At 44.1% G+C, this 13,545-nt stretch overlaps 1 long non-coding RNA gene across 4 annotated transcripts in view; it reads right to left on the bottom strand.

Annotated features, from left to right (window-relative positions):
* LOC148147069 (uncharacterized) overlaps positions 1-12,739 on the bottom strand; it is a 62,155-nt gene extending 49,416 nt beyond the window's left edge. For all 4 annotated transcript variants that reach the window (XR_015760236.1, XR_015760235.1, XR_015760238.1 and 1 more), the window contains exons 1-4: positions 12,684-12,739; positions 11,939-12,045; positions 9,101-9,183; positions 2,092-2,196 (exon numbers count right to left, since the gene is read on the bottom strand). This is a non-coding gene — a long non-coding RNA (uncharacterized LOC148147069). The remainder of the gene's footprint in view (positions 1-2,091; positions 2,197-9,100; positions 9,184-11,938; positions 12,046-12,683) is intronic.
* Positions 12,740-13,545: the final 806 nt, after the last annotated feature.

Here is a 13,545-nt window from a genome sequence, read left to right as displayed (position 1 = left end):
GAAGAATGGGAGGTTGGAGAGGAAAAAATAAAACTTTGAAGGAAGTAGATAAGACAGAAGCAGGGAGGTTATTTCCACTGGGGACGGGTGAAACTAGAGCATAACCTCAAAATAAGGGGAGCAGATTTAGGACTGAGTTCAGGCGGAGCTTCTTCAGGTAAAGGGTTGTGAATCTGTGGAATTCCCTGCCGAGTGCAGCATTTGACGTTATCAACTTGAATGCCTTTAAGGCAAAATGTAGATTTGTGAACAGGAAAAGAATTAAGGGTGATGGTGAGAGAGCAGGAATGTGGAGCTGAGGCCATGAATAGATCAGCCCTGATCTTGTGGATGGCAGAGCAGGCTTGAGGGGCCAGATGGCTTACTCCTGCTCGCATTCCTTATGTTCTTATGTTCCCACTTTCCAGCCGTCCCTTTCCCTGGGAATAACCTCCCGCAAATAAATTTTGAAAGTGCTTGCCTTGTGCTGTGAAAATTGGCCTTTGTCTAATTTAGAACCTTAACTTTTAGATCTGGTCTATTATTTTCTGGAACTATTTTAAAACTAGTAGAATTATCAGAGAATCCCGACAGTGTGGAATAAGACCATTCATCTCATCACACTGACACTGACCCTCAGAGTCGCCTAACCTCCCCCTGCAACGTTGCATTTCCCAGGGCCATCCTGCACATCCCTGACCACTATGGGCAATTCAGCCTGCATAATCCACCCAACATGAACATCCTTGAACACTGTGGGCAATTCAGCCTGGACAATCCACCCAACCTGCACATCCCTAAACACTGTGGGTAATTCAGCCAGGATAATCCACCCAACCTGCACATCCCTAAACACTGTGGGTAATTCAGCCAGGATAATCCACCCAACCTACACATCCATGAACACTGTGGCAATTCAGCCTGGATAATCAAACTTACCCAGCATATCTTTGCACTGTGGGAGGAAACCAGAGCACCCAGATGAAACCCACGCAGACAACCCCAATAAGGAGATCATCCCTTCCTTATTTCCCAGTTCCACCCAAATAACTTCACTGGACGTACTCCCAGGAATGTCCTCCCTAAGCACAATCTTAATGCTGTCCCTAATCAAAAATGCCACTCCCCCTCCTCTTGTCCTCTTTTCTATTCTTCCTATAGCATCTATACCCGGAAACATTAAGCTGCCAGTCCTTTCTATAATACCCATGATATCCCAGTGTCATGTTCAAAACCATACCCTGAGCTCATTTGCCTTCCCTGTCAGGCCTCTTGCATTGAAATAAATGCAGTGTAACTGCTAAATCCCACCTTGTTCTGTGTCTTGCCCTTGCCTGCAATGACTATTTGCCTTCTGAACTGTACCAGCCTCAGAGATATCTCTTTTCTCACTAGCTATTTGCGATCACACCTACTCCTCACTGATTTACTGCCTCCCGAGTAGCATTAACAAATCTCCCTGCCTCGATATTAGACACCTTCCAAATCAGGTACAATCCATCCTTCTTACGCAGGTCAATTCTACCCCAGAGTTGATCACAATGATCCAAAAATGTGAATCCTTTTCCCCTGCACCAGCTCCTTAGCCACTCATCCAGCACCTCCTCCTTCTCTGTAATATGGACTTTTTTTTCAAGATATCACCATTTATTTCCCCACTATCTATATCTCACATGCACTTCTCCACAGTAAACACTGATACAAAATACTTGTTTCCCTCTCTCACCCATCGCCTGCAGCTCCACACAATGGCTACCTTGCTGATCTTTGAGGGTCTCTATTTTCTCCCTAGTTAGCCTTTTGTTCTTCATGTATTTATAAAAGCCTTTTGGATTATCCTTAACCCTATTTTCCAAAGCTATCTCACGTCCCCTTTTTGCCTCCTGATTTCCCTCTTAATTATACTCCTACTGCCTTTATAATCAAAGGATTTTTGGATTGGAATAAATACAAAATATTACATCTTGATAAAACAAACAAAGGCAGGACTTACACTCATTACAAGTAAGGCGTTGAGTAGTGATATGGAACAAAGAGACCGAGGGCTTCACGTGTTTGAAGTTCGTGTTACATGTAGACAGGGTGGTTAAGAAAGTGTTCAAGCACACTTACCTTCATTTTTCACACCTTTGAGTATAGGAATTGGGACGTTATGTTGAGGTTGTTCAGGATGTTGGCGAGGCCTCTTCTGGATTTCTAAACCCAGCTCTGGTTGTGCTGTTATAGGAAGGATATCATTAAATCAGAGCAGGTTCAGAAGAGATTTACTGGAATATTAATGGGAATGGAGGGATTGTGTTATCAGGAAAGGGTGGGACTTTTTTCACTGGAGTTTAGGAGGTTGAGGGGTGACCTTATTAAAAGGTTTATGCAATCGTGAAGAGTGTAGATAAAGGTGAATGGCTGGGAGAGAGGGGAGTTCAAAATTCGGGTGCATTCATTTTGAGAAGAGATGAGAAAGATTAGAGAAAAGACATTAGGGATTTTTTTTTTAAAAATTACACGTGTGGAATGAACTTCCAGAGGAAGTGGTAGTTGTGAATACAATTACGATATTTAAAAGACATTCAGATAAGTACGCAAATAGGAAATATTTGGATGGATGTGGACTAAACGGAGGCAGGTACAATTAGTTTAGTTTGGAATTATGGTCGGCATGGACTGGTTGGACCACAGGGCCTGTTTCCTTGCTGTATAACATTAGGACTCTCATTATCACTGTCTCCAAATTCCTCCATCCTCACAACTCTCCCGATCACTGTCACCTCATCCAGCTTCACAACTCTTCCTTATTCATATGATTCCTCTCCAGCCACAAAACGCTCCCTATCTCTAATCTCCTCCAGTTTCTCAAATCTCTGCTACATGTGCCTTTCTTTCATTCTAGCCTTAAGGATACCCTCGTTCACTCCGATTGGTTGGAAGATAAACTGGTACTGCCTCGTGTTCCAGTCCCACCCTCTGCCTCCTGTTGGCCTGCGCTGACATCAATCACCTGAGGCCCATTGTGAGGTGAGTGGTGGTATCCTCCCTCTCTGCCCTCGGATGAGCTTCATCATTCACAGTGAATGGGGCAGTATCACAGAGCTTGGGGCTGGGGGCTATTCAGCCCATCGGGGCTATACTCTCTCCCTCTGGAGATGCTGCACATCTGTCCCAACTCCCCTCCCATTTGCCCTTAGCCCCCCAAACCTTTGCTTAAAAAGTAAAATTCCAAATCTATTTATGAATAACTGCTGAATCTGTGTCCAGCTGCCATTCAGACTGTTCCAGATGCTCAGAATTTACTGAATAAAATAATGTTCACATATTCACCCTGCATTAGTTGCCAATTACTTGAAAATAGTTACTAAAATTATGACGTTGTTAACAATTCCTCTCTCTCTCTGCAAATTAAATACATTGGAAACAAATCTGCATCTGGTCGAAATCATTGCTTAACATTCTCAGCTCCAAGGATAATTATCTGTGCTTCTGCTACCTCTCCACAAAAGAGGAACACATCTTATTTTCATTTATTAGTGTCAGATGTACAGCACAGAAACAGACCTTTGGTCCAATTGGTCCATGCCAACTAGGAATCCTAAACTAATGGAGTCCCGTTTGCCAGCTATTGGTCCGTATCATTCGAAACCCTTCCTATTCATGTACCCAATCGGATGCCTTTTAAATGTTTTAATTCTATCAGCCTCAACTACTTCATCTGGCAGCTCATTCCACACATACATCACGCTCAGCTTGAACACGTGGCCCCTTAGATTCCTTTTAAATTTTTGCCCTCTCAACTTAAGCCCGTGTGCTCTTGTTTGGACCCATCTAACCTGGGGGGGAAAGACTCCGGTTGTTCACCATATCCATGCCCCTCGTGATTTTATAAATCTCCGTAAAATCACCTCTCGGTCTTTGACTCACCAGGGAAATTAACCCCACCCTATTCAGCCTCTCCCTTTAGCTCAAATCCTCCAACCCTGGCAAAATTGTTGTAAATCTTGTCTGAACTCTTTCAAGATTCACAACAACCTTCCCAAAACAGGGAATTTTGAACTTAAAACAGAATTCCTGAATGGCTTAATCAATGTCCTGTCCAGCCACAATATAACGCCCCAGCTTCTGTATTCAATGCATTAATCAAAAAAAATTAAGTGTACCAAACGCAACCTTCACTCGCCTCCCTACCTGCAACACCACTTTCAAGGAACAATGAACCTGCACACCATGGTTTCTTTGTTCAGCAACACTCCCCAGGATTTTACCATTAAGTGCATACGTCCAGCCCTGATTTGCCTTTCCAAAATACAACAGCTCATACTTATCTAAATTGAACTCCATCTGCCATTCCTTGCTCCAATGGCCCATCTGATCAAGATCCTGTTGTATTCTGAACTAACCTTCTTCACTGTCCACTACACCTCCAATTTTGGTGTCTTCTGTAAACCTACTGACCATACCTCATATTCACATCCAAGTCATTTATTTAAGGACCCCATATCCATTCCTGCAGCACACAGCTGCTCACAGGCCTCCAGTCCACAAATCAACCCTCCGCCGCCTACCTTCAAGACAGTTTTGTATCCAAATGTCTGGTTCTCCCAACATTCAATGTTATCTAACCTTGCTAACCAGTCTGCTCAGTGTCCATACAGACAACGTCCACAGTCTGCCTTTAAAAAAACTCAATCAAGTTAGAGAGAGAGAATTTCCCACACACAAAATTTCCCACGTTGACTATCACTAATCATTCCTCGTCTTTCCAAATACATGTAAATCCTATCCCTCAGAATCCCTTCCAACAACTTGCCTGCCACTGACGTCAGAGTGACTGTCCTCTTGCTCCCTGGCCTTTCCTTACTACTTTTTAAAATAATGGCACACATCTTCCAACACCTCACCTGTCATAAACGATGCTATAAATATCTCAGGGAGGAGCACTGCTATCACTTTCCTAGCTTTCCACAAATTTCTGGGATACACCTTGCTACGATTTAAGACATCCAGTACCACCTCCTCTGTAATATGGGCACTTTTCAAGCTATCACTATTATTTCTCCAAACTCTCTCGAACAGAATAGCATAGTATCTCTCCCACTTCCTGTTGTTCCATAGATGGCCTTCTTGATCTTTAAGGTGTCCTATTCTCTGCCTGGTTATTATTTTATCCTTAATGTATTTGAAGAATCTCTTTGGATTCTCCTTAAACTATTTCCTAGAGATATGTCATGTCCCCTTTTTGTTCTCCTGATTACCCTCGAGTATATTCAGTAAAAACGTGATCCTGTACTCTCAGTTCCTCTGCTTCTGCCATATGTGCTCCCAGGAGAAGCAATTCCACTCCAGGACATCCCAGAAAAGGTTTCCTACTTCAAGCACCACATCTTCCTTCCACGTGATCAACAATGCCCTTCAATGCATATCCTCCACTTCCTGCACCTTCGCCTTCACATCAGCCCTCCAACCACAAGAAGAATATAATCCACCGGTCCTCAGTTGCCACCCCAGTTATCACCAGATAAAGCGCCATTTCCGCTACCTACAGTCAGACCCCACCACCTCGAATATATTTCCCTCCCCAGCCCTTTCTATGTTCCGCAGAGACCATGGGAATTTTGATGCTGATGTGCTGTCCTACGGATACCTCAGTGACTCACCCTGCCAAATGGCCTAGTGATATTTTGGCTAAACGGATAATCCAGATACCCAGATAACGTTCTGGAGCCCTGGGTGTGAATCCTGCCATAGCAGTTGGTGGAATGTGAATTCGATAAAAATTTGGAATTAGGAATCTATGAAAGACTATGAATCCATTGTCGATTGTTGCGAGGAAAAAAAAATCCCATCAGATTCACTAATATCCTTCAGGGGAGGAATCTGCCATTCTTAACAGGTCTGACCTACATGTGACTCCAGACCCACAGCAATGTGGTTAACTCTTTACTGCCCTTTGGGCCCAGCCAGTGACACCCTCATCCTGTGAATGAATAAAAAAAGGTCAAGTCTTGTATACAACCATACTATTCTTACAGATAAGTGATGTCTTTGTAAATTTGCTTCTCAATTCCCTGCTGACTATTGGGGAAGGGGTGAGGAGGGTTCAATAGTACAATCCCAGTAAGGAGATCATCCTTTTCTTATTTCTCAGTTCCACCTGTATAACTTGCCTCGATGTACTCCCTGGAATACCCTCTTGAAGCCCAGCTGTAATGTTATCCCTAATCAAAAATACCACTCCCCCCTGCTCTGTTGCCCCCTTTCTATCTTTGCTATAGCATCTATACACTGGAACATTAAGCTGCTAGTCCTATCCATCATTAAGTCATGCCTTTGTAATTGCTATACTATCCCATTGCCATGTTCAAACCTATGCCCTGAGCTCATCTGCCTGACCTATCGGGCCTCCTGCATTGAAATAAATGCAGTGTAACTGCTCAGTCCTACCTCGTTCTCTGCCATGCCTTTGCCTGCCTTGACTGTTTGACGTCTGAATTGTACCAGCCTCAGACTTCGCTCGTCCTCACTTTCTCTTTCGGTTTCCCCACATTTCTTCACTGGTCTAATGCCTCATGAATAGCACTAGCAACTCTTCCTTTCCAGTGCAGGTACAATCCATCCTTCTGATGGAGGTCAATTCTACCCCACAAGAGACTCAAATGATCCAATAATGTGAACTCTTCTATTCCTATGTCATTGATACCATTAAACAACAGCCTCTCCTCAAAATGATTATTCTCCCCTTTAAGAATATTCTGCTCCCTCTCTGAGACATCCTTATACAAAACTTACACATTCGAATAATAGACCTTACACTCATCAGGTCATCATAAAAGGATTACATGACACTTTGAAGGTTTTGGGAGACCTTTTGAGCGAATGCGATGATTCAAAGGAGAATTTTTAAGCAGCAAATGGGATTGATCTGGAACACAATACTCACACACACAATGCAAATATCCAGATCCTGATATACTGAGTAATTCAATCAGAGTTTAGCAGAATACTTACTGAGATTACCATCTGAATGTCAACCAGTAATACCCTGTAATACAAGTTTATAAAATCTGTCACTATCAGTCCAAGTTAGAAACCCACACTATCCCCTCCTCGTGGCCCAGGATGACTGTACACATTATCCTTGAGGACAACAGCACTCAACTCAGGGGGAAATCTGTGGGTTTCTAGGAGATTCCAACTTGAGATCTCATGTGACTGAACACAGCAGTTCTTTGACACATTGGAGAAAATGATCCAAGCGTCAGTGAGATATGGGGAACAAGAATTACTTTCTTTTCTTTCATTCCGTGCTGCCGCTCTGCCTCATCAGTAAGACATGGGTGTGAAAGGCTAATGCCTAACGATGGGCAAGTTGTCTCCATCCTGGCCAATGGGTAGAAAGATCCTCTCAAATCACTCCAAAGCGTATCCCTAAAAAGATAGCAACTCTCTCTGTTTCCCACTGCCCAGTGCTCCCAGTAAATGTTTGGAAGAATGGGAAGGGGAGATATCTTCTAGAAAAGGCATAACTGTAAAGGTCTAAGAGGATTATGAAAAGAGAGAGATGCACAGGAGAAGGGAGCAACAAGTTGCCAGATGGGGTGTAACTTGGGAAAATGGGAAGTTGCTCATTTTGGAGGAGATAATAAAAGAACAAAGTATTATTTAAATGGTGGAAACTGTAGAAAGCTGCACCACAAAGGGACCGGGGTAATTGTGCAGGAAACACAGAAAGCTACCACACAGTTACAACAGGGAAGCAGGAAGAGGAATGGAACGTTTTGTTTCAAAGGTTCTCAGTATTAGAGTTTGGAGTGTATACCTGAGAGTACCGTGTGGAAGTGCTGGTGAGACCCCCATATCTGCAGTAATGAGAGCAGTTTTGGTCCCTTTAGATCAGGAAATGTGTCACTTTATTGGAGGCATTTCAGGGAAGATTCAATGAGATGATCCCTGGATTGGAGGGATTATCTTTTAAATAAAGACTGAAAAGGTTGGGACTCTACTCACTGGATTTTGGAGAAAGAGAGGTGATCTCATTGAGACAGATGGAATTCTTAGGGGGTTTGACAGGATAAATAAAAAGAGGATGTGTCTGAGGGTAAATACTGAGAGGGGAGTCTGAAACCAGATTCCGAGTCACGGAATCAAAGATTCTGTTTTTTATTCAGGTTTAAGGCGACACAGACGAGGGTAAGGGGTTTCAGTGGCAATGGAGCTGGGGTGAGGTGGAGAAAAGCAACGTTTAAGAGATTGGAATTCCTGGGGTTGTGATTGTGTGGATGTCTGATCAGAAGGTCATCTTGGGGTCAGATATAACAGCAATATTGTGAAAAGTGTCGTTCTGCCTCAGAGTTCTGTCTCAGAGTGGGAGGGAGGGGCTCAGCAGAAAGGTAAAGGTAAGGCAATGGGTTTAACCGTGCCAATGTGTCATTGGAGGAAATTGAAGCTAATCGAGTAGTGGGAATGTGATAAGCAGTTTGATAACTGAGTAACAGTGGAGTAATGGAGAGGGATGATGGGGATGGAGAGCTGGGCATCGTCAGTGTACATGTCAAACCTAACAGTGTTTTTGGACGATATCACTTCCTGGCACTATGTACGTGAGATACAGGAGAGACCAAGGATCGATCGTTGAGGGACACCAAATGCAAGGAATTCAGAAAGGAAAGGGAGAGTGGAGATGGAGCAGGATTTTCCAACAACGGTGAGGTCAAATATTAGTTTTTCACAGAATGGGAGAGAAGGACATAACCAGAAAAGACCAACAGAGAGAACAAGGAACAATATCTATGAATTGGCGAGGGGGATGATGAGGCAGCATCGGAGGAAAGAGAGTTGGAAAATGAGTTTAGCGAGATTAGGGTAAAGGTGAGCTCTGATAAGGCTTGACAAGAGACTGGAGAAAGATGTAGTTTTAGGACAAAAACCAGGAACACCACGTGAGGCAGTTTGACTCAGTGGGCTCGTGGGAGGGAGAGAAGCAGCAGATCGTATTATCTCAGTCTTAGTGACAGAGAAACTCCATGTGCTCCTCACTCGTGTTGGAGGGGAGGATGGAGGAGACAGGATGATGGACAGTGTTTTACAAAGAAACAAAACCAGGGTTAGTGATATTTAAAATGAGTTAACAAACCTGATGTATTTAGCTTTTATCCAGAATATTAAAACAAACGACTGAAGTCCTGGTTCGAATCCCGTCTTGGCAGATGGTGGAATCTGAATTCAAGTAAAAAAAAGTGTTAGGAATCTCCTGATCTCCATGGAACCATTTTCAATGGTGAAAAACATCCTGCCAACCTGACAGCGGCCCAGCCAGCTACTCACTGTATTAATCACTGCAAAGTCTCAACACAGGAATGAAACTGGATGAACCAGTTGGCAACTAACAAGGCACCAGAAATTACAACCACAGATTCAGCCCTCTCAATGGTGCAACGTCCTCCTCACTAACATATGGTTTTTGGTGCCAAAATGTGGAGAGCTGTCTCACAGACGAGTCAAGGAACAGCCTGACATACTCATACTCACGGAATCATCCCTTACAGACAATGACCAGACACTACCATCACCATCCCGAGATATCGAGAGTGTGGTGCTGGAAAAGCACAACAGGTCAGGCAGCATCCGAGGAGCAGGAGAATCGGCGTCTCGAGCCTAAACCCTTCATCAGCCTGACCTGCTGTGCTTTTCCAGCACCAGACTCTTGACTCTGATCTCCAGCATCTGCAGTCTTCACTTTCTCCTGAAATCACTGGATATGTCCTGTCCCACCGGCAGGACAGACCAGGCAGAGGTGGTGGCACAGTGGTGTACAGACAGGGAGGATTTGCCCTGGGAGTACACAGCATTGGCTCCGGAGACCAGGAAGTCTCATGGCTCCTGCCGATTACCACGTACCGTCCTCCCTTGGCTGATGGATCAGTTCTCCTTCATGTTGAACAACATTTGGAGGAAGCACTGAGGAAGTAAAATGGTGTCAAACGTACTCAGGGTACAGGATTTCAATGTCCACAATCGAGACTAGCTCTGCAACAGAATTACTGACTGAGCTGGTCAGATCCTAAAGGAAATAGCTGCTCAACTGAGTCTGCAGCGGGTGGTGAGGGAACCAACAAGAGTGTAAAACATACTTGATCTCATTGTTATGAATTGACCAGCGGCAGATACATCTGGCCATGACAGTATCAGTAAGAGCGACCATCACACATTCCTTTTGGAGACAAAGTCGTGCCTTAAAGTTGAGAAAAACCTCCACAGTGTTGAGTGGCACTATCACCGTTCTAAATGGGACAGACTTTGAAGAGATGTAGGATCTCAAACTGGATATCTCTGAGGCACTGTGGGACATCAACAGCAGCAGAACTGTACTCCAGCACAATCTGTAATCTCATGGGTTTGTAAATCCTGCTCTCACCCATCACAATGGACAGGAAAGGAGGGCATGCCATGAGCAGCACCAGGCAGACTTAAAACTGAAGTGCCAACCTGGTGAAGCTACCAAACAGGACCATCTGCATATCAAACAGCATCAGCAGCAAGCAACAAAGCTAAGTGATCCTACATCCAATGGAACAGATCGGAACTCTGCAGTTCTGCCACACCCAGTTGTGAACAGTGATGGACAATTAAACAACTCACTGGAGGAAGCATCACAGATATCCCCACCCTTACTGATCGAGAGGCCTCACACATCCATGCACCAGACAAGATGACAGCATTTGCAGCAATCTGCAGCCAGAAGTGCAAAGTGGGATTATCCATCTTAGCCTTCTCCATTGGTTTCTAACATCACAGATGAGAATTTTAAGCCAGTTCGATTAAGTTTGAATAACATCAAGAAATGGTTAAGTAGTGCAAAGTCTACGGGCCTTGCCAATATTCTGGAAATAATAGTGATGGCTTGTACTCCAGAACTTGCCACCCACCAAGCCAAGTACTGCTCCAGCACTGGCATCTACCGACAATGTGGAACATTGCCCAGGCATGTTCAACACAAAAGCACAGGGCAATCCAACCCAGGAAATTTACATCTATCAGTCCACACTCGATCAGCAGTAAAAAGTGATGGAAGATGTCATCAACAGGGCTACCAAGCAGCAGCTGCTCAGCAACAGCCAGCTGAGTGACACTCACTTTAGGCTCCACCAGGGCCACGCAGCTCCCGATTGTGTTACCGCTCTGATTCACAACCTGACAACCAGCTGAATCCCAGAGGTGAGGTGAGTGTGATAACTCAGTCCCACTCCAAGACCACTATTTCTAGCTGATTCCATCCTTGTCTCAGCTCATATACTTTCATCCAACTTGTGTTATCTCCAGACTTCATTTTCCAAACACACTCAGGGCCAGCTTCCCACATTCAACCTCCCTGTAATCTCAAGAAAGTCTAAATCTCTGCTTGTTGATTCATCAAAAGGCTCCTAATTATAATCAACAGCATACAGCCATAGAGATGTACAGCAAGAAAACAGAGCCTTCGGTCCAACCCGTCCATGCCGACAAGATACCCCAACCCAATCTAGTCTCACCTGCCAGCACCTGGCCAATATCCCTCAATTTAGAATTCTCACACTTGATTTAATTCCTGGCTGTGATCATCCCTAGCTCCCTGCACCCCACACACTGTGAGACCTCGACAACACATTTTCTTTAAGACTCCCAACCATTTGTTAATTCATTACTTCACCTGTGTGGATGTTTCTACAGTTGCTGAAGCAGCATAGTCTGAAATTCACAGCCAAAACCTCACAGGTCTGCTTTCCACCTTTTAGACATCCCTCAAAACCTGTTTTCTGGCAATGCTTTTGGTCACCTGACCTAATATCGCCATCTCTGGTCTTATGACTAAAGTTCTCAAGAGTACTTTTGTGAAATTATAAGCATGATAATAAAAATACAAACTGTTGCTGAATTAGACATTATTTTCAAATCATCACTGTTGCTGTAATGAATAATCTATAATGCCACTTACCCAACCACATTGTAGGAGCAGCTTCACCACACAAACTGCAGCTGTACAAGAAAGTCAAACATCACCCTCTCCACAAGCAACAGGGTTTTGGCATTAATCACTGGTATCTGTGGAAGGAGAAACACAGTTGATGTTTCAGGGAGTGCAAAATGGATTACAGGGAATGAAAATGGTGCAGAATTTGATAGTCAGAAATGGAAGGAAAATACACTTGCTTGTTGGAAAAAAGAATTCTTGACTGTCAAAAATATTCAAGAAAAAAGTAATCTGATAATAGAGCAGTACATGGTCAGGGGCTGGGCTGCAGTGAAAAACTCATTTACAAAGGGTCTAAAAAAGTTTTAATACAGTAGTTAACAGACCAAAAATACACCTATGGTTCGAGACTGAGGAAGCTAGATATTGACAAAGTGGTGATGAGGGAGCCCAGAGGTGAATCAGAGCTTTACTGGCTGCTATGATCACAAAGACTCGATACCAGAGAAAGGCTGCACATGCGCCTGGCTGCACCTTGCCCCCTACAAAGATGGCGGCTCCGCACGTGTACAGTGAATCGTTGCCCCAAATAAAGATGGCGGCGCTCACTCAGGCCTGTAGCCGCGCTGAGGCCATTCCTCATTTACTGCAAACACGGGACTGGGACGTTCAAATTTGGATTTTCCGACGTGCACAATTTGTTTGTAAAACCTCTCCGCTCGTAGCAGCACAGTTTTTCTCCCGTTTCCCTGTTTATTTCTTTCCTTACCGTATCCTTTCTCTCCATAACTTGCCGAACATTCATTACAGCGACTCTGCGCCGCACGCGAGGGTGATCACATGGTTTAGTTTAGCTCCGCCCTTCAGTCACTTTGATTGGTTGGAGGACCAACATCCCGCTTGGTCATCCAGCCTCGCCCACTGTTCTTTCATTGGTCTGGTGCTGAATCGATCACCCGGGGGTCACTTTGTTGGCTAGAGCATGCGCAGTGTGTCCTGCTTTAGCTAATATGTTGGGTAATGTGATGGGAGAGTTCACTGAGGGTAAGAATTCCCTTTGTGTGAGCTCTGCAGTAGATTTCCTTTATTCATGGAGGGAATTGCCTTCCTACTCATGACTGTATAGGTGTGATTGATGAATCAATGCCTTCTGAATCAGTACATAAACACCCCATTTTCACATCTGAGGTCTTTAGCACAATGTATCACGCTCTTCTTTGGAAACAAAAAAAAACATGAAATGGAGCCTCAAGAAATCGGAGCAGGAGTAGACAATTCATCCCTTTAGCTTGTTCCCCCATTCTATCAGATCATGGCTGGGCCAACCCAGACCTCAACATCTCTTTTATGCTTGATCCGCAAAGCCCTCAACATTTCAAAAATCTATCTGCCCTCTTTTAAAATAATTTGAGATAGAATCACAGATTCCCTACTGTGTAGAAACAGGCCCTTCAGCCCAACAAGCCAGAACAACCCTCCGAAGAGTAACCCAACCATTCCCCTCCCACATTTAACTTTCACAATTGTTTGGGCGAGAAAATTCTAGCCATTCACTGAGAGAAAAAATTCTTTACTTTTTCTAAAAAGAATGTTCCCTTATGTAATGTCCCTGGTTTGAGACTTCACTGGTG

The sequence above is a fragment of the Chiloscyllium plagiosum genome, unplaced genomic scaffold (genome assembly GCF_037043375.1).
Source record: "Chiloscyllium plagiosum isolate Xiang-an unplaced genomic scaffold, Cpla_swu_hap1 HiC_scaffold_18, whole genome shotgun sequence".
Classification (NCBI taxonomy): Eukaryota; Metazoa; Chordata; class Chondrichthyes; order Orectolobiformes; family Hemiscylliidae; genus Chiloscyllium; species Chiloscyllium plagiosum.
This window is presented reverse-complemented; position numbering and strand designations above follow the sequence as displayed.